General features: G+C 39.8%; 1 long non-coding RNA gene across 2 annotated transcripts in view; it reads right to left on the bottom strand.

The window, feature by feature from the left end:
• Positions 1-13,046: 13,046 nt before the first annotated feature.
• Positions 13,047-20,834, bottom strand: part of LOC111253444 (uncharacterized) — a 26,167-nt gene continuing 18,379 nt past the window's right edge. For both annotated transcript variants that reach the window (XR_015330351.1, XR_015330352.1), the window contains exons 3-5: positions 18,423-18,528; positions 16,234-16,370; positions 13,047-13,947 (exon numbers count right to left, since the gene is read on the bottom strand). This is a non-coding gene — a long non-coding RNA (uncharacterized LOC111253444). The remainder of the gene's footprint in view (positions 13,948-16,233; positions 16,371-18,422; positions 18,529-20,834) is intronic.

Below are 20,834 nucleotides of genomic sequence, written 5' to 3'. Positions count from 1 at the left end.
TGAAAAATATATTTATATCAACAATACTTCAGCAATATATGAGTCTCAAATGAACGAAACTTGGTGCTATTGAGTCACGGGTTATGTCTATACTAGCTGATTACGAAGCAGTTTTTTTGAACCAACATACTTTAGCGAAATAGGACAAGAAATAAGGCTAACTTTTTGAACGAGGTGTTTTTCATTGTTATCATCGCCATGCATACACTGGGATGTAACAAAGGTCGGTTGACAGCTCATAGGGGTGCGTTCGGTGCTAACGGTTCCCTTTATTGAGTACAGAATGGTTGGATTACATGAGATGAAAATTTTCGTTCCTTTAACCCATGAATGTTTGTTGTAAACAGCAAACTATATAAGAAACACAACGAAGCATGTTGTTTATGTAAAATATCCCATACAAACACATACTATGCCGATTATACCACCAAATAAAATTTATCAATTTTTGTTAGGGGGCTCTCACCGACCTAAAATATACGTATATCAACTATCGATTATATAGGGATACACAAATCAATTATACATATATTGGAATCCTGGTGAAAAGAAAAAATACGTACAAATGTATTTCGTACTGGCGCTAAGCATTAAACTTATGCCATCTCATGTGTACCTAAATTTTGTAGGCCAATACGTTATACTGCACCCTACGTAAATACATTTCTGAGACACCCTAACTGATCATTTTCGAAATAAACTAAAGGTTACGAGGATCCATTTAACGCGCGCATTTCAAAATGCAGGAATATATCCTCTAATCAGGCTGAGAAAGATGCGTATATATTGTTAGTACTCGTTGATATACTCCGATTTCTGATATCTTCGTTATTAGGGGCGAGCCCTGCGTAAACGAGCGGCGCGCCTTCTCCTTCGAAACATGGTAAAGCGTTTGAATCGAAGAGCTACCGTTTTACTATATAAAGAAACACAGTTCAAAGATTTTATTCAATTTCTCTAATTGTATGCAGTGTATAGATTTCGTCGTGTTAGTCTTCAGAAGGAAGTGGAAATTCGAATTTGTTACAAAAGCCTTGGCTGCCTTAATTTGGTCCTGTCATGTACATGTTAACCCAGCCAAATTGGGTCTATGAATACACCGATCAATGCTTGTCTGAAGTGAAATATCGATTTCATTCTGTCAGATGCCTTAATCCACAAAGTTTTAGATGCTTACATTTCTTAACAAACATGTCCTCGTTTTTCTATGATAAGAAGTCGCTTTAATCTTCAGCTGAATGGTAGTGTTTGTCTATTGCCACTATCTCCCTGACCACGAGCCTGGGTAACTATATGCGCGACACGACCGCTCTCCTGTACATATTAGATAAAGTTGATCGCTATTCGGGCAGTTAAAGTTGGTTGAAGCGTGTAGGAAAATGAAGTTCGAACTTCACTCGAAGCTATTTTGTATTTGTATCTCGAGTTATCTCCTGATTTGGCAGTTTGTTCAAGTTACCGTTCTACATTTGCGAGTCATCTCCGTTATCTATGCAAGGGCTTTGTGAGGGGACTGAGCGTTTCGCGAATCTGTGATCTATGCGAGGTTGAGTTATTATTCAGATACCCCAATTTTCCGAGTGAGGATTTTGTTCACGCTGGACTGATAACTTTTGTCATCAAAAGCTTTTTGTGTTTAATTTATTATGTAAAGTATGATGAGTTTTTGTCTTCTGATGCATTTGCCGCCTTCATGCACATACACACACACACACACGCAAATACACACTCGTAACTCTGTCGTACGTTAACTTTACAAACACTATCAAGTTTCCTTGGCGGGATCCTATTCGTCAGGCCAAAACTTTTCCTGTTCCAGAGAAGGCATCAAGTCTACCTAGTTTATGGAATGATATTTTTCGCCACTTCTTATTCATTCTGATCCATTGTTGCATGAATAGCACGAAATTGTCGAATATAAGCATCAATGCTATCAATCTGAAAACAATTAGTACATCCAAATTTTGCCTGCCGCATGAGATCTGTGCCAAAGCCCTTAGAACCAACAAATAATTTTCACAAATGGTCCGTCAAATAGGAGTGACCTGCTTCTCAGGACACGGTAGCGCTAAAATTTCATGTTTACTACTGGGTTTATCGACGATCAGCCGTTCGACCGCATCTGCTAGAAGCCTGGGGAAAGTACCGTCATCCGTGTGATGATAGATGACGAGTTAAGCGTTCCAACAAATGTTGACGGTAACGGTGGGGGCAGTTGATTTAGACGCCGACGGCAGGTAAGCTATGGTACAGGTGTTCGTTCTTTAAGAAAGAAAACTATTGAGAACCACAAGTTAGCACCGATTAGAAATTAGATCAGTATGAAAACGATTTTCGTATCTTTATACAGTCGTACACCACAGCAATTTTTCAACCGATCACTCAGGCTTACTAAATAAGCAGTCTTCCAAATAGGCTCGATACAATATACACGGACTTCGTTATACCTCGTTCTATGGTCTACCTGAAGCGGTGCTGATGCCCCGAAGTGCACAATTGATGGGAAAACAAAGGCGTTTGTTTTTTTTGCTACTGATAGGTATGGACAAATATCGCCGTCGACTATCTTAACTTTTGACTGTCGGCGTAGCTTTTACTCTCTAATTACAGGAATAACAACATACTTAAGCACACGAGTAACAAAATTTGCTAGTGATATCTCTCGTAGCCGACGTAGGCTGTGTTTGCCAGTGATCTTCTTATTTGGCCAATGATCGGAAATCTATTCGGAGACACTCGAGAGTGGAAAGAATATTTGCTTTACTAGAAATTAAGGCTTATCATATTCTGCGCCAACACAAAAGACCGCGCATTATTACCGTTAGACCTTGGCGATCCTAAAGATTGTGCAAACACATTTTCATAACCTGGTTTTCGAATGCCGCTAAAGCCGATGACTAAAAAATCGACTTTTAGATAACTCCTGAGCTTTTATTCCAATCTTCTATTGCTTATCTAAACTTGAGATTCAGTATGAATGACTTGGGGCGCCTCAACACCGATAGGGGCAATAAGAGGGGTGTGCTGAAACATATCTTGCGGTTGAGGTCTACTGCCACTTCACGGTAAACTAAAAACAAATATATTACTGCAGACATACGGAAAGATGATGCTCTTGAAGTGTGCCTTTGAAATATTTGTCTTCTTTTTTACTGCCTTTACAGGGTACGTCAAAAATGAGCGTATGTTTATTTTCTTAGATAGCAGTTGATGAAAATATAAACAAAGATTACCAATCATGTATTTCATTGCATAAATAAATTCCTCCACATCTCTATTTTAGTCAATTAGACCCTTGCCGAATCATTTCCAGATTTAAATTCACCAACGCCTGATCTTGCGTGCCGCATGAAATCTGTCAACTGTTTGCTCTACAGATATTCGCTTGGGATCAGAGGGTATCGGGTGATATCTAACACAATATTAGCCTGACTGGCTAATGCGTATCATGACTACCATGATAGCAGGTATTTTGATTGTTATCCTCAGAAAGCTCCACCTTTTGCGTACAATTAGTTGTAACAACGTCTATCCTGCAGGATATCGGAATGAACTATGCGCCAGTGGTGGACAGTACGTTACCACCCACAGGAACCGGATAGTCCAGCCGGGCGGGCATGGGGCGACCGAATGTGAGCTAGATGGATCGCGACCAGCCAGTCGGCTGAATCCGGTCGGTCCCCTTCGAAGTCTTGGTGTAACCAAACTGTACATGATATTACGCACGTTCCATTGGGTGAGGTCCAGATGGAGTGTGGGGAGATGTCATAATCCTGTTATTCAGCTAAAGGTGGCGATAGTTGTATAGTGAAAGACACGTTTAGCAAAGAGCAATAATGAATACCATGGTAAAAAACAAAAAAAGCTTTGCATGTCTATTACAGAACTTGATGGGAATAGATAAACCCGAACAAACCCGGTGTCGAGAGGCTATACAACCTCGCTCAAATGCGCTTCTAGTAAGAAACGTTCTTATTTGCGATAAAACAGATATTATAGCCAAAAATACGCGCTGGAAAAATTTGCCCCAAAGAGAAATCCAGACTTAAATTCACCAACGCCTGATCTTGCATGCCGCATATAGTTAGGGTCACGTGCATTACTTATCAATATTTAAGTAATACGTTTGATTAGTCACGTGTTCCTAGAAATAGGTGTTTCTCATTATACGCTTCAAAGGCGCAGTAACTTCTGAACGTTATCTAGCGTTGCTGCAGAGGTCCATTACTACGTTGCCAGGAGGAAATCGAAGACCGTGGTTTTAACAAAATAGCTCAGACGTGCACCCTGCGTGAGCTAATTTTTATTACCGCAAGAGAAATATTTTCAAAAAGCTTACTTTCCATGCCCAGATTTAACCCTGCTAAGCTTTTTCCTTGTAGTTAGTCAGAAGATTTACAACTCGTATTAAAAAGAAAAAACTTAGAAGGTCCTTGAGCCGAAATCTTCTCTATATTGTTAAGACATCTGACATGGACTGGTTGTACCAAGTGGGTTATTTTGAATTGCTCCGTTTACTTATATAATGGCTACCTTGTGAGGCCTGCGATAGCTTTGTTCGACCCGGCGTAGCGGCTGAGCACTCCTAGAAGTGGCAAAAGATAGTCAGCAAGGTCTCTGGAAGGTTTCAAAAGGCTCATTTAAGAGGCTCTATTTTTAAGTGTTTTTTTTTTTAGGTTTTTATTGTCTCAGAGACGCTCTATATGTATATATATGTTTGTAGCAGGTTTTCAATTCCCAGTGTGACCTTATAATAGTTGCGTTGCGGACAAGCCGTAGCGTGTTTCGTTAACACATAGGCTGAGTGGCAACAGTTACGCGACCCTATGAAACTATTGGCATATTAAAATAGTGTTATTTTTAGCTATAAGCTATAAAACATTATTCGTTTTAGCAGCGTACGTATATATATAAAATATATTTATGTATGATACAGAGGCGGCGGTATATGAATGTTGGTCTACAGAACGTCAAAGTCTACAGTTAGTCTTCCTCCAAAGATATAGAAGTTTACCGTTAGAGCAGATACTTCCTCAAATAGTAGTTCATTATGTGTATATAAGTGCTTCGTCTATTCGTATACGTAAGCCCACATTTTAGTACTCATTTGCACCTATTCTGCACACGGACAATATATAAGAAGGTGTATTTATACAGTTTTTTTTCCAGGAACCGCAGTCTATTATTAAAGCAATTTATTCAGCCTCGAAGGCTACCACCATATTGTAGCATGGTTACCCTGCCCCAATGAATTAGGTCATTGGCGCCATGGTGCAGCCTGAGCTGCACTCAATAAAGGACTTCAATTTACGAAGAACTGGAAGTGGCGATTCTGATATTCACGGAATTAAGTGCTTTAGTTTCTACTTTCAAACACCGCTTCCTGTAGAAGTTTACTATACGTCATTAAAAAAAATTGGTTTTAGAGTGGCGTATTCTAGTATGTTCTGCATAGCCTTGCCTCGTCTGCTTATTGGTTGGCCAACTTTACAAGCGCAGCTTTTACTCAGTACACGAGTTTTACTGCTCGATTCGCAGCGAATAGAACGTGTTATTATTCTGACTGATAATATGATATAAAACGTTTTACACTAAAGAAGAAAAACGTCGTAAAGTAAAAATATAGCCATGTTTACTTGTAATCAGCTCAGACGATAATGGCAAGAGACTGCTCTTACAGTAAAGACAAAGGTTTCTTTCTAGTAATGTGGGTCATCTATCGAGTTTCGGTCCGACAAGCTACAACGCAATCATCGCTGGAGCTGGTATTCGATAAAAATTGCCTAAAGAAATTTTCAATGCAATTACTATACGCTTTAAGATATTATATGATGTAGCCGAGCTTTATCTATAGAGAAACATAATAGACACGCGGATTTGCTTCTTTGTTCCATTTGGATACTAAGATATTAACAGATTTAAGCAGATCAATAAAAATGGCTCGTTCCAATGGCCGACTTTCCAGCAGGCTTCTAGGCCTGTCGACCAGCAATTATGTAGCGATTACGTAGATCTTTTCGCGATGTACTTTGCTTTTTTTTTTCGCTGCGTTGCGTTGTCCCGATTCGAGTTATCTATGAGTAGGTTTGCCCCATTAATCAAACACCTATACAGTAATTAATATCCCTATTATACAATATTTAAAAATATAAAGAAATAAGTGTATAACGAAAGTCGGAAGTGCACAGCTGCGTGGCTGACACACATGAGTTAGCAACTAAGAGGCAGTATGGGGCGGCGGGGAAGGAAAAGGGGCTCAATTTAATCGTAGCTTGCCGAGATATGTTCCCGCTTTCCAAAAGGAGAAACTATAATACTACAACATTCGTTGGTGGCTCAACAACGTCAAGCGCCACAAAGCTGACTGTGGTTCCAGCCGCCTGCTGCTGCTGCTGCTGCTGCCATCTAGCGAATAGTTATAATATCGGCCCGATCATCCATTTTGGTCACTGACCCCGTGCGGAATTCTGCCTCTTGAAACTGCCTGATTGTGGGTGCTATCGACAATATTGGGAATCTGAAGCCACACGAAGTGATAAATATCGTACATAAGGTAAGGTCGCTACAATTTGTACCATACGTGACACGACTATAAGCGTTCACTTACAAGGATAACGCATGAATCACTATCATCATTCGCACGACTCCACTTGAGCTGTACAGCCCTACAGTTTTAAATTAACCCCCACCAAAAAACCGCATCGAACACGCTTATTAGACATAGTCAGGTTCCGTCAACAAGAGAATAATCTTGCCGGATGTTTTTGCAAGCGATTCTTTAAAGTGTTAGCAAAAGCAGAATAAGGTATACCTTTCATTTTTTAATTATAACTAATAATTTTTATTTCCATGCATATTATAGTAACCTAGAAGCAACGAAGGAAGGGTAAAAATCCTGATTTGCAGAAAACCTTAAAAATATCACAAGTCAAACGTAAATTCCTACTGGAGACAACAAATTCTTCGGATAGACTCAAATCCCGCTTTTAGAAGTTGGAGAAGCGACAGCGGACCCCATCTCGACGAAGTGCGTAATGCCATAGAACATTACGAGAGAAAATGTCTTAGCCGAAGGAACGATTGCCACTTGGAAGAGTCTTTCAAATGATAACTTTCTAGATTTTAGTCCATATGCGCGTGTTCCACACGACCAGTACGATAGAGTGGAAAAGTATACTGTATAAAGCTTTTATACATGCCTTTTGGGAATTCAGGTACCAATGGCTATTCTGCGTACATTTCCCGCTCTTTTAGAATTGGACGTATTGCACAAGCACAACAAGAATATGTAGCTATACAGAAACAGCTGAGAAGATTTAAGTCTCAAAATCAATATAAAGTCCATCTGAGCATAGAGGCTCAGGCAGAAAATGTTGTTAGAGGTCTATCTCGTGAATAGTTAAGCAAAATGATAACTAGATAACTGAAAAGTGCTCTTAGATGTGGTATCCAACGGTCAATAATGCTGCTGCTTCGAGATACTCTAAAGTGGAGGAAAGAACCCACGAAACGAAAGAGCTCCCCACTGCGATACAGCCATGAATGCAATTTATTGGTTTCTCATACTCAAAGCATAAATTTAGTTTCTGTGCTATTTAGGTAGTCATATTCAGGAATCTACCTGAGACCTTTTCGTCTCTCTGCGGTATAAAGATTGCTAATTTTTTTTCCATTTTTGAAGGAACATTTATGACACAGTCGTGCTTCGCCCAAGTACTTGAGCACTTCTGGTGACGTACTTTGTGAGGAAATTACAGAGTAGTTATTATCGCAGTCAGAAAGGATAAGATGATCCAAGACAGCTAACCCAAGTGGCCGGTTTATGACCCACTCCAGATAATTTATCATTTTAGGCAGAAGTATCAGTGTTCAGAAAGGCGCCCTTATCAATCGTATCCAGTGTGAGTCGATATGAGCGTTCTCAGTGGCATTCCAAGCCAAAGCAATTTTGCTTTAGATTGACTAAGTAAATTTTCTAGATTGCAGTAGGATCTTCGGGCTTATATACCTTATTGTTAATATAAGTATATATCTATGAGACAATTAAGTGTACAATCTAAATGTTTTATGTGCTTTTTATGTATACTTACGATTGACCAGCATTTCGAAAACAATTGCTAGCTGTACTACCTGGATCAAATTCAAAGTTAATGGTGTCCAAACATACCCATTTAGTGAATTTTCTTCAAGAAAATTTGCTACTCATATGTATTCTTATACGTAGAAGTCCCGAGCTTCACACTAGGCATTCAATCAGATACCTGGCTCGCAGCAGAAAACACACAAAGAATCGAAAACAACCTGAAAAATTCGAATGTACAAAAAATAATTTCTTCTAATAAAATATTGATATCGCAATACCAGATGTAATCAGCGGGTTTGTTAACCGACTGATTATAGTACATTGTAGTATTCAGAGCTGGGGCTCCAACAGCGAAATCCAAACAGCGAGATATCGTTTTACGTCATAAGTTCTAAAGACAAAAGTACAAGACCGAAACATGCGCAAAGCATATGATGTACAGAAAATCAGACATATACATATATATATATATATATAATTGATGAAATAGGACGTCTATTGCGATCAATACTTCCATAAATTTTTATTATCTAACCAACAGACTAGAAAGTTATTAAAAAGAAGCACAGTCGGTAGCTTGCAACATTACATAAGGTCTAGACCGTGTCAATTTGCGAATAAATCTCACAGTGATTTTAAGCATCATTAACGCTCAGAATTGAAGCTGATAATGAACTTGGATTAGAAATAACGGTTTCTCAGACGCTAGGGAAAGACATTTTGACTACAAATGTTTTGGCTCTCAATATCAATCTTGATTTTTTTCTCGTACATCAAGATGCGTATTGTCCTGTTTTAGTCTTTTAGCTTACACTTGTTCCCCTTCTCCTAGTTAAAGCTATAGCGTTTGGATTATAGTGCGAAAATTGGAGATGCTCTCTACTAACTTCCGATTATTCAAGTACGCAAAATTTACTTGAAAAGTTATAAAAGTTTAAAAAAAAACACCTCAATATGAAATGGCGGTACTTGCCAAAAATATTCCATTGATAGAATTGTACGTGTATTATCGTTGGACGCTCAGTTATTATTTGTCCCAAGCCTTGCGTGCATTGATATTAATGTTTTTGCAAAATCGAAAAAATTAATATTGAACTATTACTACGTTTTTGTGTTTGAAAGGCAACATGCCTGCGCAAATTGATGATACCCTTTACGAGGACTCCGTTGATACGATGATACTGTTTATTATTACTCCTATTGTTATTAAGAAGCTAAATTTTAACTTGACCTTATCAAATTGGTTGACGTTGGACGTGTGGGACGGCTGAAAAGCTAACCACTTTCGATAACATCAAAATAGTTCACCAAACGCCGCTAGACGATCGCTAGTTAGATAGATGCCAGAGGTCATGGGCATCTCGAAATTACGTATATTCACTACAGATTTGGACACGAAAAGCTTAACCACCGAGGCAAGTGTACAGACTTACGTCAAAAAATGAAACAGTATGTGAGAAAAGAAAAATACGGCCTATGCACATAGCGGGGCATCTAAATTGGGATTTTTCTCCGTGGATTGCTTTTAAGAGTGTATCCCAATGTATATCTAACAGATGTTTTCCCAGCCTTTTCGCAAGTATTCATTCGGAACCAAATGCCAGTTCTGTTTCACGAGATTTTGATTTGTCAGTCAAGAAACCCGACAAAAGTACAAGCCTCTTTCGGGTTTCTTGATTATCAAATGCCTAACGATACCTAGCAGCCGATTTAATAATTGATCACCTATTTATTGACAATAATATGAAATAACTTATACAGCAATCGTTCTTGTCATCATATGCTGGGTGCCAAAATAGCTATCGGCTCCCCCCGCACAAGCCGCGTTGTCTGTCTTCACCGCTGCGGTTAATTTCTGAAAAAATCTCTCCTGGCCTCTAGAAACAAGGATCATGTACCAGGCGATCTGCAACGCCGGTAAACAAAGAGCTTAACTTGCGTGATTACAGCGCTAAAACTTAACGAAGGTTGTCTATAGGCATGAACGTAAACTGTACGCTTCTTCGCTTCACCAGAAGCCTTTTATCTCTCTCGTCAAAGTAAAGGCCAGTCATATAATTGCGTTTTATTATCGGAAACCACTTTCTTTTTATGTACATACAGTAAATATATATTTTCTTTAAAAATATTAGTTAGGTTGGTTGAATATGGTGAATCGACATTTTTCGATTTTTTTTTTGGTGAATCGACAAGGCGACGATTTTGATTGATCTGCCGGAATACGCTCAGAGAATAGTGAAGCTTGTTTTCTTTTGGAAAAAAAAAATAGCCTTGTAACAAAATTTTGTCTAAAAAAGGTTACTAAATAAAATAAATCTAAAGTTTGTATTATCTAGACCACGTCGCTATATGGGTGCCTTGTTCAGATTTTTAGGTTGTCTTTATAGGAACAGAAGGACTTAGTCTCTCCTCTTGGTTCTCTCTTTCCCTGTGCAATACCATGCTGATTCCGATATGCAAGTCTCCTACAGTTATGATCTACACCGTTTCTATGGGCTTCATTCATTTCTGATGCGGATAGTAGAAAGTAATACTGTTCTAGTCCCCTGTTTGGGCGCTTTGTCTACAATTTACTTTGTTCCCAACTAAAGATTACATAAGAACGTGGTTACCGTCATACTCAGGACTTCTTAGAGGGGCTTTCGGCAAAAACGTACAAAGAGGGGAACCGCCCTAGGCTTACTGCTTAGGGATCCTCATGTTCTATTTATTCACGAAATAATTTGTTGGAGGCTTTGGAAATCTTAATACATTAAAAAGGTCTCATGTTTCCGACCAAATTTCTACTTACCTGTACAATTCAATAGTCTTGCATGTTGTATTTAATTGGTATATAAGCAAACGCTCTTATTTAACGTTCGTCTCTCCTTTTTACCGGTCGCCCCTTTATTTACCTTCATATACCCTTGCCCTTTGTATCTCGGTTGAACTTGACTCCGAGTCCGTGCTTCAAAGATAAAGGTTACAGGTGAAAAAAAAAGCGTATTTTCCCTTTGTCGAATTTAAAAACTCCTCGAACGACTTCGAGCCTTCGAGAGAAATATACTATTTCTCTCGAAGGCTCCCTAACGGACAAGTTTGCTTAAAGGGATTTGCAAGGTTCAAAAATGGAGTCGTACACTTGCAAAGTGTACCAAACATGGTCGGCCACCCAAGCTCGACGAGGAACTCAGATGGTTAAAAACTTGTTAATTGGCCGGAAGGATCACCTGCGAACAGTAGATTAGACAGGCATCTTGAATGTATGAATATTATTAGAAATAAGGATTCTGGCTGTGCACAACTAATGTTTCAGCCAGCACTGGCTAACTCGCGATTATAATGGAAAGTTTCCACACAGAATTGTTACGGGTTATAAGAAGTGGCGCCTGCACGTTGACATAAATCAGGAGAAGGAACAAACAAGTTTTAAGGATAAGCCTAAGCGTCGGGTTAGGCCAAATTATCATTGCCAAAAATGCCATGATTTTCGTTGATTGAGGTTGGGACGGTCCTATACATTAAGAATGTGCCTAAGAACAACACGGCAGCCTAGTTGACTCAATTGCGGGGGGCTGTCCAACAGAGACCCTGTAGACAAAGCAAAGTTATCGTTCTTCATGATAACACAAGTCGTGGAAAACTAAGGTTGTCACATCGGTCTTTAATAGCTTGAGCAGGAGATTCGTTTGCACCTACCTTATTTTTCAGATTTCTTGCCTATTAATTAGCACCTTTTCCGGTCATTGATAAATAAATCTAATAATCGCACCCTTAACAGAGAGAGTCTCAAAGGCTGACTGGCTCCAGACCCAACAGTGTATGGGGACAATAAATAAATGGGTTGAAATATGAGACCAGGTGATGGCCAATATATAATTAATTTGTTTATTGCTAGAATTTGACTGAAACGGTACGTTGTTATTTAGGTGAAAAAGTGGCCTTAATCGTGTACATACTGCTGACAGTTGGTCGAGTGTCGTACTCTGAAACAACTTTCTGAATATGTATTTCTAATACTTCTATCATGTGGTACTCATAAAAAATTTGCGGAAATCCCATCACACTTGTCGTAGCCTCGTGATAAGGCTCAGCCTCGACCTAGACAGTCGCCTCCGTGTCATTCAGCTAGCGAGGACGAATCTAATTAAGTGTTTATATAGCATCTCAATACGTGACGAGTAAAATGTGTTCAACCATTAAAGCATCACGCAAAACCCAATAGCTCAGATGCTTGGAGATAACTTGGGTAGCAAATAGTGGATTAGCATCGGCGTTAAACAGCGGTCTATTCATCTCGCCCCGTCAAATCGGTTAGACACATGTTAAACACATGTGGCGCCATCTAGCCGCAGTTAGGAGAACCCGTGCTAGTGCCTATTCGAGTAGTCCTAAAACGAGCCGTCGACGAACATCTTTATGACGAATCCAAATAATAATTATAGTATATACAATAGAGTCCTATAAATGTAAATATGACATACTCACAACATCAAATGGACGCAAGGATAGGTCTTTTTTGCACATTCTGAAAGTTAATTCAGCCAGTAGCAGCAACGTTTGCCCTCTTAATTCTACACCCTCTTCATGAATCGACTGGTGTCTGTTTTACTTAAGATCTTTATAGAGCAGCTTGTTTATTACATTCTGCAAGATTTTGGCAGTTTAAAACTATTATCATTATTATTATATTTTTTAGGTAAGAGACTTAGGAACTACCAGCTTCTCGTGTGCCAGCCTTAATGTAGAGGCTTAGCGCCGAAGTCATTTAATACTGTCAAAAATTACCAACTGATTGAATTACCTGCATTCTCTAATTAAAAGCAAACCTGAAATAAGCCTGACCAGTTAAGTAGCTGAACAAGGTAATCAGTGAGTGCATTGAAGTTATTTACTTAACCCTTGTTTATCCACTCTTGCTGATAATGATCTATAATATATACGCATCTACAACACGGTAATATAAGATGCGGACTTCGCGGTTTGTACGAATCTAGTTGAGCTAATGAAACTTTAATTCGGATAATTTGCCACGTTCCTCTGAAATGGTCAGCAGAGGCAACGAGCAGCTTGATATTTATCATTATTTTCTCCGCACCTGGAGTGCCTGCGTCCGTGATTATGTTCGGAGAAGCCCTGTTCCGTACAAAGCCTATGATGTAATCTATGCTTCTCAAGGTGAGTCGTGACATATCGGTTTAATCCCATTTGCTGTTCCTTATCGCACTCGAATTGATTGTCATCAACGTCCCTATCCGTCTTTGCCAGTTTTCGATCCCAGTGTCTAAGGTTGGTTTTAAAGCCCTCTGTTACTGTGTGCTTGAAGCGGTAGTGCAAGTCCTCAGACAAAAGGTACACGAAGTGATCATGAAGCCTTATGTCTAATTCTAGTGCTCTTCTATAGAAGGAGGCGTTGACGCGATTTATTTCGAGGTTCACCACCTTCAGATCTTCTCAAACATTGTGATCGGAGCGATGTCGAGATTGAACAGGCTAAAAGTGGTTATAAGGAATAAACAATTAAGCGATTTAATTGCTTGTGCGCCCGAAACTGCCTTTTTACATTTTTCGGAGATGTGCACGGTGAATTTCTGCCATTGACGGAAATGAACGATTTCAAATACACGAACCGGTTCACAAGAGCAAGAAGTGACATACTTTGGTGCAAAGTGTCAATGGCTGCTGTCCTAACTTCCACCTTGATCAGTGCCGACTCTCTGGTTGCTGCGTGTAGCTGGCTTAGAGTCTGTTCCACCTCGGACCTGTTCGACCCATCCTAGGATCAGTGAGTTGTCAGAATACGCGATGACTTCGACTAACTTCCTCAGAATTAGGTTGCCCTACGAGCAGGAGTTGAACTAGCATCCAAGTCGGAAGCGGTTTTCCTAAATGGAAATAAAAAATACGCATAATTGAACGTCACGGTGGAAATAAAGAAAGACAAAACGTTGCCCACAGCGGTGAGCCATACTTTATAAGGCCACGATGATATCGACGCACGTACCGCTGTGGGAGAAAAAACCTTGATAGAACTGGTAAAGGGCAAAGACAGCATCTGTGGACCGTAAGAAGGTAAACGGAGGATGCTTATTGTAGTATCGGAGCCAAAACTCCGATACTACAATAAGAAGAGGACCGCCTGCAATCAAAGACCTAACGAAAAAATTATTTCGCAAGGCTCAGGAAACGTGAGTACGTAAAGTAACTTAAGCGTATAGCATTTGTAGCATACAGCTAGTACTCGTATTGACAGGTTGAATTCTTTAAGACCTTATAGCTAAGAAGAATCAAGGAATAGTGGCAAAACCAGTAATATATCTAAGGAAGCTAATATTAGACGAACGATTTGTCGTTTGCTGGTTTGTTCATACCAAATACCAGGATGAGGACTGAAAAGCTGGGAAACAAATTAACCTTCTACCTAAGGCAGTTCTTTTTGGAATACGAGTATTTTCATAACTATCTGCATCTCATCAAATAACAAAAAAAAACCCATCGAACTCTTGCATTCCATGTTTCGAGTTTTACGTCTAGTATCGCCGTTAGGCATTCCATCTGACGGCTGGCTCCCAGCACGAAACGAAGACTGTCTATGCTCGGATTCGAACGTAGACCACAACGTGTCCCGAAACGGTTCTGCCAACCTTGGCTTTGTGGCTGCTTCACAGACGGGGTTCGGGACTTCATAGAACATGAAATCAAGCAATTAGACTCACCATGGAGCTCATGGTAGAGATAAGAAGGCTCCTCAAAATAAGGCTCACGAGGCTGACAGCGAAGGACGACGCCTAAGTGTTACATACCCGGGCTGGTAAACAGCTTTGCCGGGACGGCACAACTCAGATGACCCTAGCCTAGATACTAAATGAGTCTAGCCACTTCCTCTAAGCAGTCTGCGGCATTATTAATTGATTGTATAGGAGTGGTACACAAGGGAAGAATCGAGACTTAGTGGCTGGTGATTTCAGCGGAATGAAGTTCACTCGTCGGGCTCAGCACTACTCTTATTAGCTAACGTTAGGAGGACATTGTTTGGTTCCCGTACGTACAAATCGTTACTCACACCCTGTTCAAATAAGAAATTTGCTTCATGAACTAGAATTGTTACCTGTAAAAAATCATTTCGATAGTTATAACTTTTTTTTTTGTTTGTTCTTTTACGGGAAGGTTTCGTCGTCGCTGCTTTCAGATCGACAGACACCGGGTATAATTGATGTACTTTAGCTGGTGCTCTCTAAACACATAGTAAATTCCATGCAGGACAACTTAACAGGATGTACTGCACAATCTGCGATGCTGCGCTCTTTTTTTGCGCGTTGCCAGGTAAATTCTGCTATTCCCAGCCAACAACGGGCAGCAAGTAAAGGCGTACAAATGCAGTCGGACGTTACCAGACGTAACCAATTATCGTCCCTAAGCGAACTCCCTTCTCAGTGTAACGTGCCCCTCCCATTTCTGAATCGTCGTTTGACTAGCCTACTCCTGAGGTTCCAAAATTAGAATTAGAGCCATTTAGGTCAGGGTTTCAAATATACCAGTCTGAAAGGTATATGCTAGACAGTATCATTTTCTTTTTTAGCTACCAATAATTCAAGTTTAGCCATTTGCATATCTGCAGAGTGCGACGGCGCAGTTACCCAGACATGAAAATTCTTATCAGACTGTCATCCATTGAACACGGACTATAGGCAGGTCGTCCATCCCGAATAGTCTCCCTGCTTCTGTTGAAGTTCAGAATATGTTTCCTACAAGTGTTATGGTCCTTCGGACTATTCGAAGGTGCATATGCACACAGCCATTGGCTATAAAATGCCATAGTATCCACTTTATAAGAAGCGTTATTTTCCAGGGTGAATAGATATACTAATAATATGGATAATGTGATATTTTCGTCTTTTATTTAAGTTATCTCGGCAAAGCTATTTACATTTCGCCGCGACACGCCTGAACGAAAAACATGCCTCCGCTTGCCTAAGTTACATGTTACCGTGTGTTATACCAAAAAGAAATGTCACAATCCTCGCATGGGGTAAAATCTGAAGATTCTAACGAAGAAATAACGGGTTTGATACGTTGGCAATATATACTAGCGAATATGATACATTTTTGAGAAACCTGGGACTTGGTACATATAACTGCAAGAAACGTAATGACTTTAACGTAGAGATTACCTGTTACACCGCAAGCTCGTCTGAGCGAGCCGAGGGGATCGCAAATCCTCACCCGACACACACAGCATTCTGCCTTGCCCTGAGATTCTGCTATACGCAAATAGGACTATACGAAGTGGCCTTTTTCCTTTGTTCTACTAGAAAAAAAAGAAGGATATATTCAAGTTGGTCAAGCAAGGTTTCGAACCGGATGTTACACATACGTTTCTTATACTGAAAGTCTTTGCCCTTTGCGAGCCCGTATTCGGTACAAAAGCACATGCTGGAAATATATTGGATTGAAGCTCACGTAACCGTCAACTTGGCTATCTAGATGCTGCATTTGTTTATGGGCTTCAACAATTTCAGAATGATAAAACTTCGACGGCATGTCGACGTGACAACAGCAGCTCCATGAAGACTGGATACGTGTTCTTCACGTTTGTGAATGCGGTAATTGATTACTCATTTGCGCATTCATGTCAGTATGCCGTGACCTCGTTAAAAAGTCAATCGTTCTGTGCATGTCATACAAGATAATGTCCTGCCTGAAGGTAACCAATACGCATATATACTAATACAGCAGTCAAATGAAAACGACTAATTCGAAGCAATAATGATAATTACAAAATGCAAAACGAAAAAAAAATCTACTTTTAATTGGCTGTTTAGAAAAACACTATTTTTCCTTGATAGAAGGTCACATCCGTAGTGGTCTAAGGGCGAATTCGTAGTAACGTCACGTACGAACGTGAGTCACAATCGATCTTCAACAACTTTGCGACCACGCAAAATACGCCACAGAGGAAGATTATTATTATTATTAATTCAATGAAACAACATGAGAGTTTAGATCTACAAGTATCGATCGGTGCATGATGAACATGCAAAAAAACACTGGTGGACGTCGCTGTCTGACAAACGTTTACTTCACTACCTTAATTGTGTCGTACTACCTAGCTGCCAGCGGATGGACCGTAACTAAACGTTTTGAGCCTTGCGTAGGATCTCACCATTCACCTTCATCTAGTTGGAATTTATTTGTGTAAGTAACAGAAATCACGTTTCTCTGTAGATGCTTTTGCTCCTATAGGACCAAATAGGTTTACTTTTATCCTTCTCAAATGATTTGATATTTAATATGAGTTTAGAAGCGGAAACACAAGACTGTTAGACAACTTGAAGTTGGCAATACATAGAAATGATGATTGAAGTCGTAGTTAAGTAACTTGTCACGTTCCCTGTAGATTCGAATAACAATTATGAGTTCTACCAGTGAGCGCACCAGAATACCGGAAGTCACTAAGCTACCCTTACGGTATCACGCAGATTAACCAAGATTAAGGGGAACTTTTTCGGTCTCACTTCACACAGTAGGCGGTAGGGGACTAATGAGCTTGTTTTCGTCCGTGACCGCTTTCGGCCTCTTCGTCATTGACAAATATCTTGGAACAATTTTGTATATTTTGAATTCACATGGGTTTTATTACGGCTACACAAAACTAACCACGATAACGAATAACGGGAATAATGTTATGATCTTATTGATTTTTTGCCTAACGAACTCCTCTGAAGAAAGGAATGGCCCAAGGATGTTTCCATACCGCCAATATGATTTGAGTTTTTACTTATCTCTGAAACTAAAGAACGATAATTTTGTGCTTCAGTAGAAGTAGCTGGGCTGACATTTCGAATCACCGTTATTGACACTATATATATAACGTTCCTGCCTTGTTGTAAACTTCAAATTTTCAGCCTAGAAGTTATAATCAGGGATTAACCCTGAGCAGAGTACTAAAATCTTTTTCGTCCACTTATTTCTGGAATAGATCACTTTTAAATAAGCCATCATTATACTAGCCATGGTATAAATTTGTGAATATGCGAGCATACGAGACCAGAGATTTTGTTTCGCGTCTCAAGCTCTGTTCGCGAAAGTTCTGTTATTTGTTGAGCTGATTTCTTCACACCAGAAAGAAACTAAACGTTACACTGCCAGCGTAGTTCTTCGTGAATTCTATTCTCAAAGTTCTAGGAGACGTACATGGCCTTTGACTCTAACGAACTATTTACTCTCCTTCAAATGAAGTCGCGAAGTATTTCTGGAAATAGTCAACGTACGAAAATTTCTAAGTTGAAATAAGGCGAGCACAATCACAAACTCTATTGGATCTTAGGCTGACTCCAGCATTCTTTCATTAAGGTCTTACACGGTTATGAAGGAAGTTCATTTTGGCTGCATCTATTGTATCCTGGTAATGTAGTTAGTTGCAGAGATCCGTAGAGTAGCGTTGATACATATGTGCTGTCGTTTACCTATAGTGGAATTACAAAGAACGAAAAGAAGGATTTACCATCCCAGTTATAGTACGGTACAAAACGGTGCGCCACTATATTATAAAGCTCGAGGGAACGCACGCAGAGCTTTTAACAAAAACGAACGATCGAGGTACGGCGTGTCAAACCCAACAAGCAGAGAACAACAGCATCAATCTTCCGGCAAAAATATGTTTCCTTATACATAATGATTTATTTGCAACGCATATAACCGTTCTACAAATTCAGGCTCAAAAATATTGTGCTACAATATATATATATATACACATGGCGCGAATGGGGCTCTTTTCAAAGCATCCATTCTACTTGTTTAGAAATAGGGTAGCTTGTTTGCCTATTGCTTCGCTCAAAAACGTCTAGGCCACGAATAGTTTTTACATATATTGAGTTGAAATATGTCGAAATGCATTGCTCTTTATAGACTTTTTCTAAAGGAGTGTCCTTCAAAGCCACCTGTTTTTTAAAGATTTGAGTAATGCTGTTTATACACGATAGAAGCCACCAGGTATCAGGCAGTGAAGATAGTTGATACAGGCTTGCTACATTATTGTATAATGCATTCTGTTACTGTATAACGGAACATCGCGTCCGCGGCTCTGCTATCGTCTAAGACGATAGGCTCGTTAGGCAGTATTTGTGTCCACCTTCATAGGTCAACATCGCTATGCTACCAAAAGATGAGAGACCGCTGTTTCTAGTGCTTTCTAGAGGATATCTTTATCTATATCTGTTCAGATCTGACACTTATATACTTCCGCGAGCATTATTGGAATTTGTCACGAAAATGTATCCAGGCCCGTCGTAACTTTCAGGAATTGCTGAGGGCAAAAGATGATGGGCTTGCTACGTATGAATCGAAATCTATTTCCAGAATTAGAGTGATTCAATCCTTTAACATTCACGAGTTATTGGTCACAGGATTACGTTTGACGCATCTATAGTTCACCAGGCGCATGTGTCAGATTCCTTAATAAACAAAGGTTATCGGTAAAGATAGTGCTAAGCAGGTGGGTTAATGCCCAAAGGCTGCTGGTCTCCTACAAGCTCTTGATGTAAATGATATACTGTGCAATATATTACGGTCCCAACAGATAATTAGCTATGATTTATACCGCCCGAAATACATTCGCGCATATACATTCATCATTCAGTAGCTCGTGAGCTTTATAGAAGATTTCGTTTCCATGACGTAAATATGGGGGCACTGCCTACCGGCCCACTTTTTATATTTTCCCAGTTGGCCAAATCTCAATCAGGCTGACGCTGGCACTTATTGTACAGATATACTTCTAATGATATATAGCTGTAAGACTTCAGCAGAGGTTTACTATGCTCTCGTTGAAGATGCCTACGACTTTGCAGCGCTTTCTGGGCGACCAGAGAACGGCTGGCTCTTGAAAGCGACGCACCCTTCTGAGATACAAGTTATGCATTACATATATGGGCTTCCCCTTCACAACAGCTGCGTTAATGAACCAAATCAGGGCATCTCACATCAAAACAACAAAAGTAAAAACACTCTGAAACAGCCCGTTGCTTCTGTCATTAGAAAGCTTTGACTCTTAATTGAGAGTCTTTTCGGTTTAAAATTGATAGATGGCGTACTCGCGGGGTCCGCCTCGCGCTTGTTTTGTCTAACTCATTACCCTTTTGCAGGGAGTTCATGACCCGGTTCTAACATGTTTACCATAGGATTCATTCAATTCTAGGTTTAACTCGCTTGTAATGGCTTCTTTTTTTTATAACGGTATTACGAGATTTTTTCAGTGCTGGCTGATTGACTCCATTTTCATGATACACGCAAATAGAGGACGGACCCTTAAAGGAATCGGGTGAACTTCGCCCGACCCTTATTAGACGTCACATAGTTTGCCAAAAGATTGATTTTGTTCGTAGAACGTTATTAAGACTGAAGGGTTTAAAAAATGTTGTTCTTTATAATGTTATGACGAACTAATCAGCGTATGTCATCGAAAGCATGGTAGACGTCTTTAAATTGCACGCGCGGGGCAATCCCGGTAATTCTAATATTAAGTGAATAATATATATATTACTGTATGAATCTTATTACTTTTATAGAATTGCTGGCTGTATATGTTAGAGATAAGAAAACAAAGTATAATGAAAAGAAGTACTTTCACGATTACAGTAGAGGTGTCCCCTTATGACTCGACAAAGTGAGCATGATACACAGGTGCTGAAGACAGCAAGAGATTTTGTCGCAGGTACCGATCTTTTAAGCAACCTGGCTATCAGCCTCACCGAAATCGTGGGCGGCGGGGGGG

This window comes from Varroa destructor, unplaced genomic scaffold (genome assembly GCF_002443255.2).
Source record: "Varroa destructor unplaced genomic scaffold, Vdes_3.0 BEIS01000006.1, whole genome shotgun sequence".
NCBI lineage: Eukaryota > Metazoa > Arthropoda > Arachnida > Mesostigmata > Varroidae > Varroa > Varroa destructor.
This window is presented reverse-complemented; position numbering and strand designations above follow the sequence as displayed.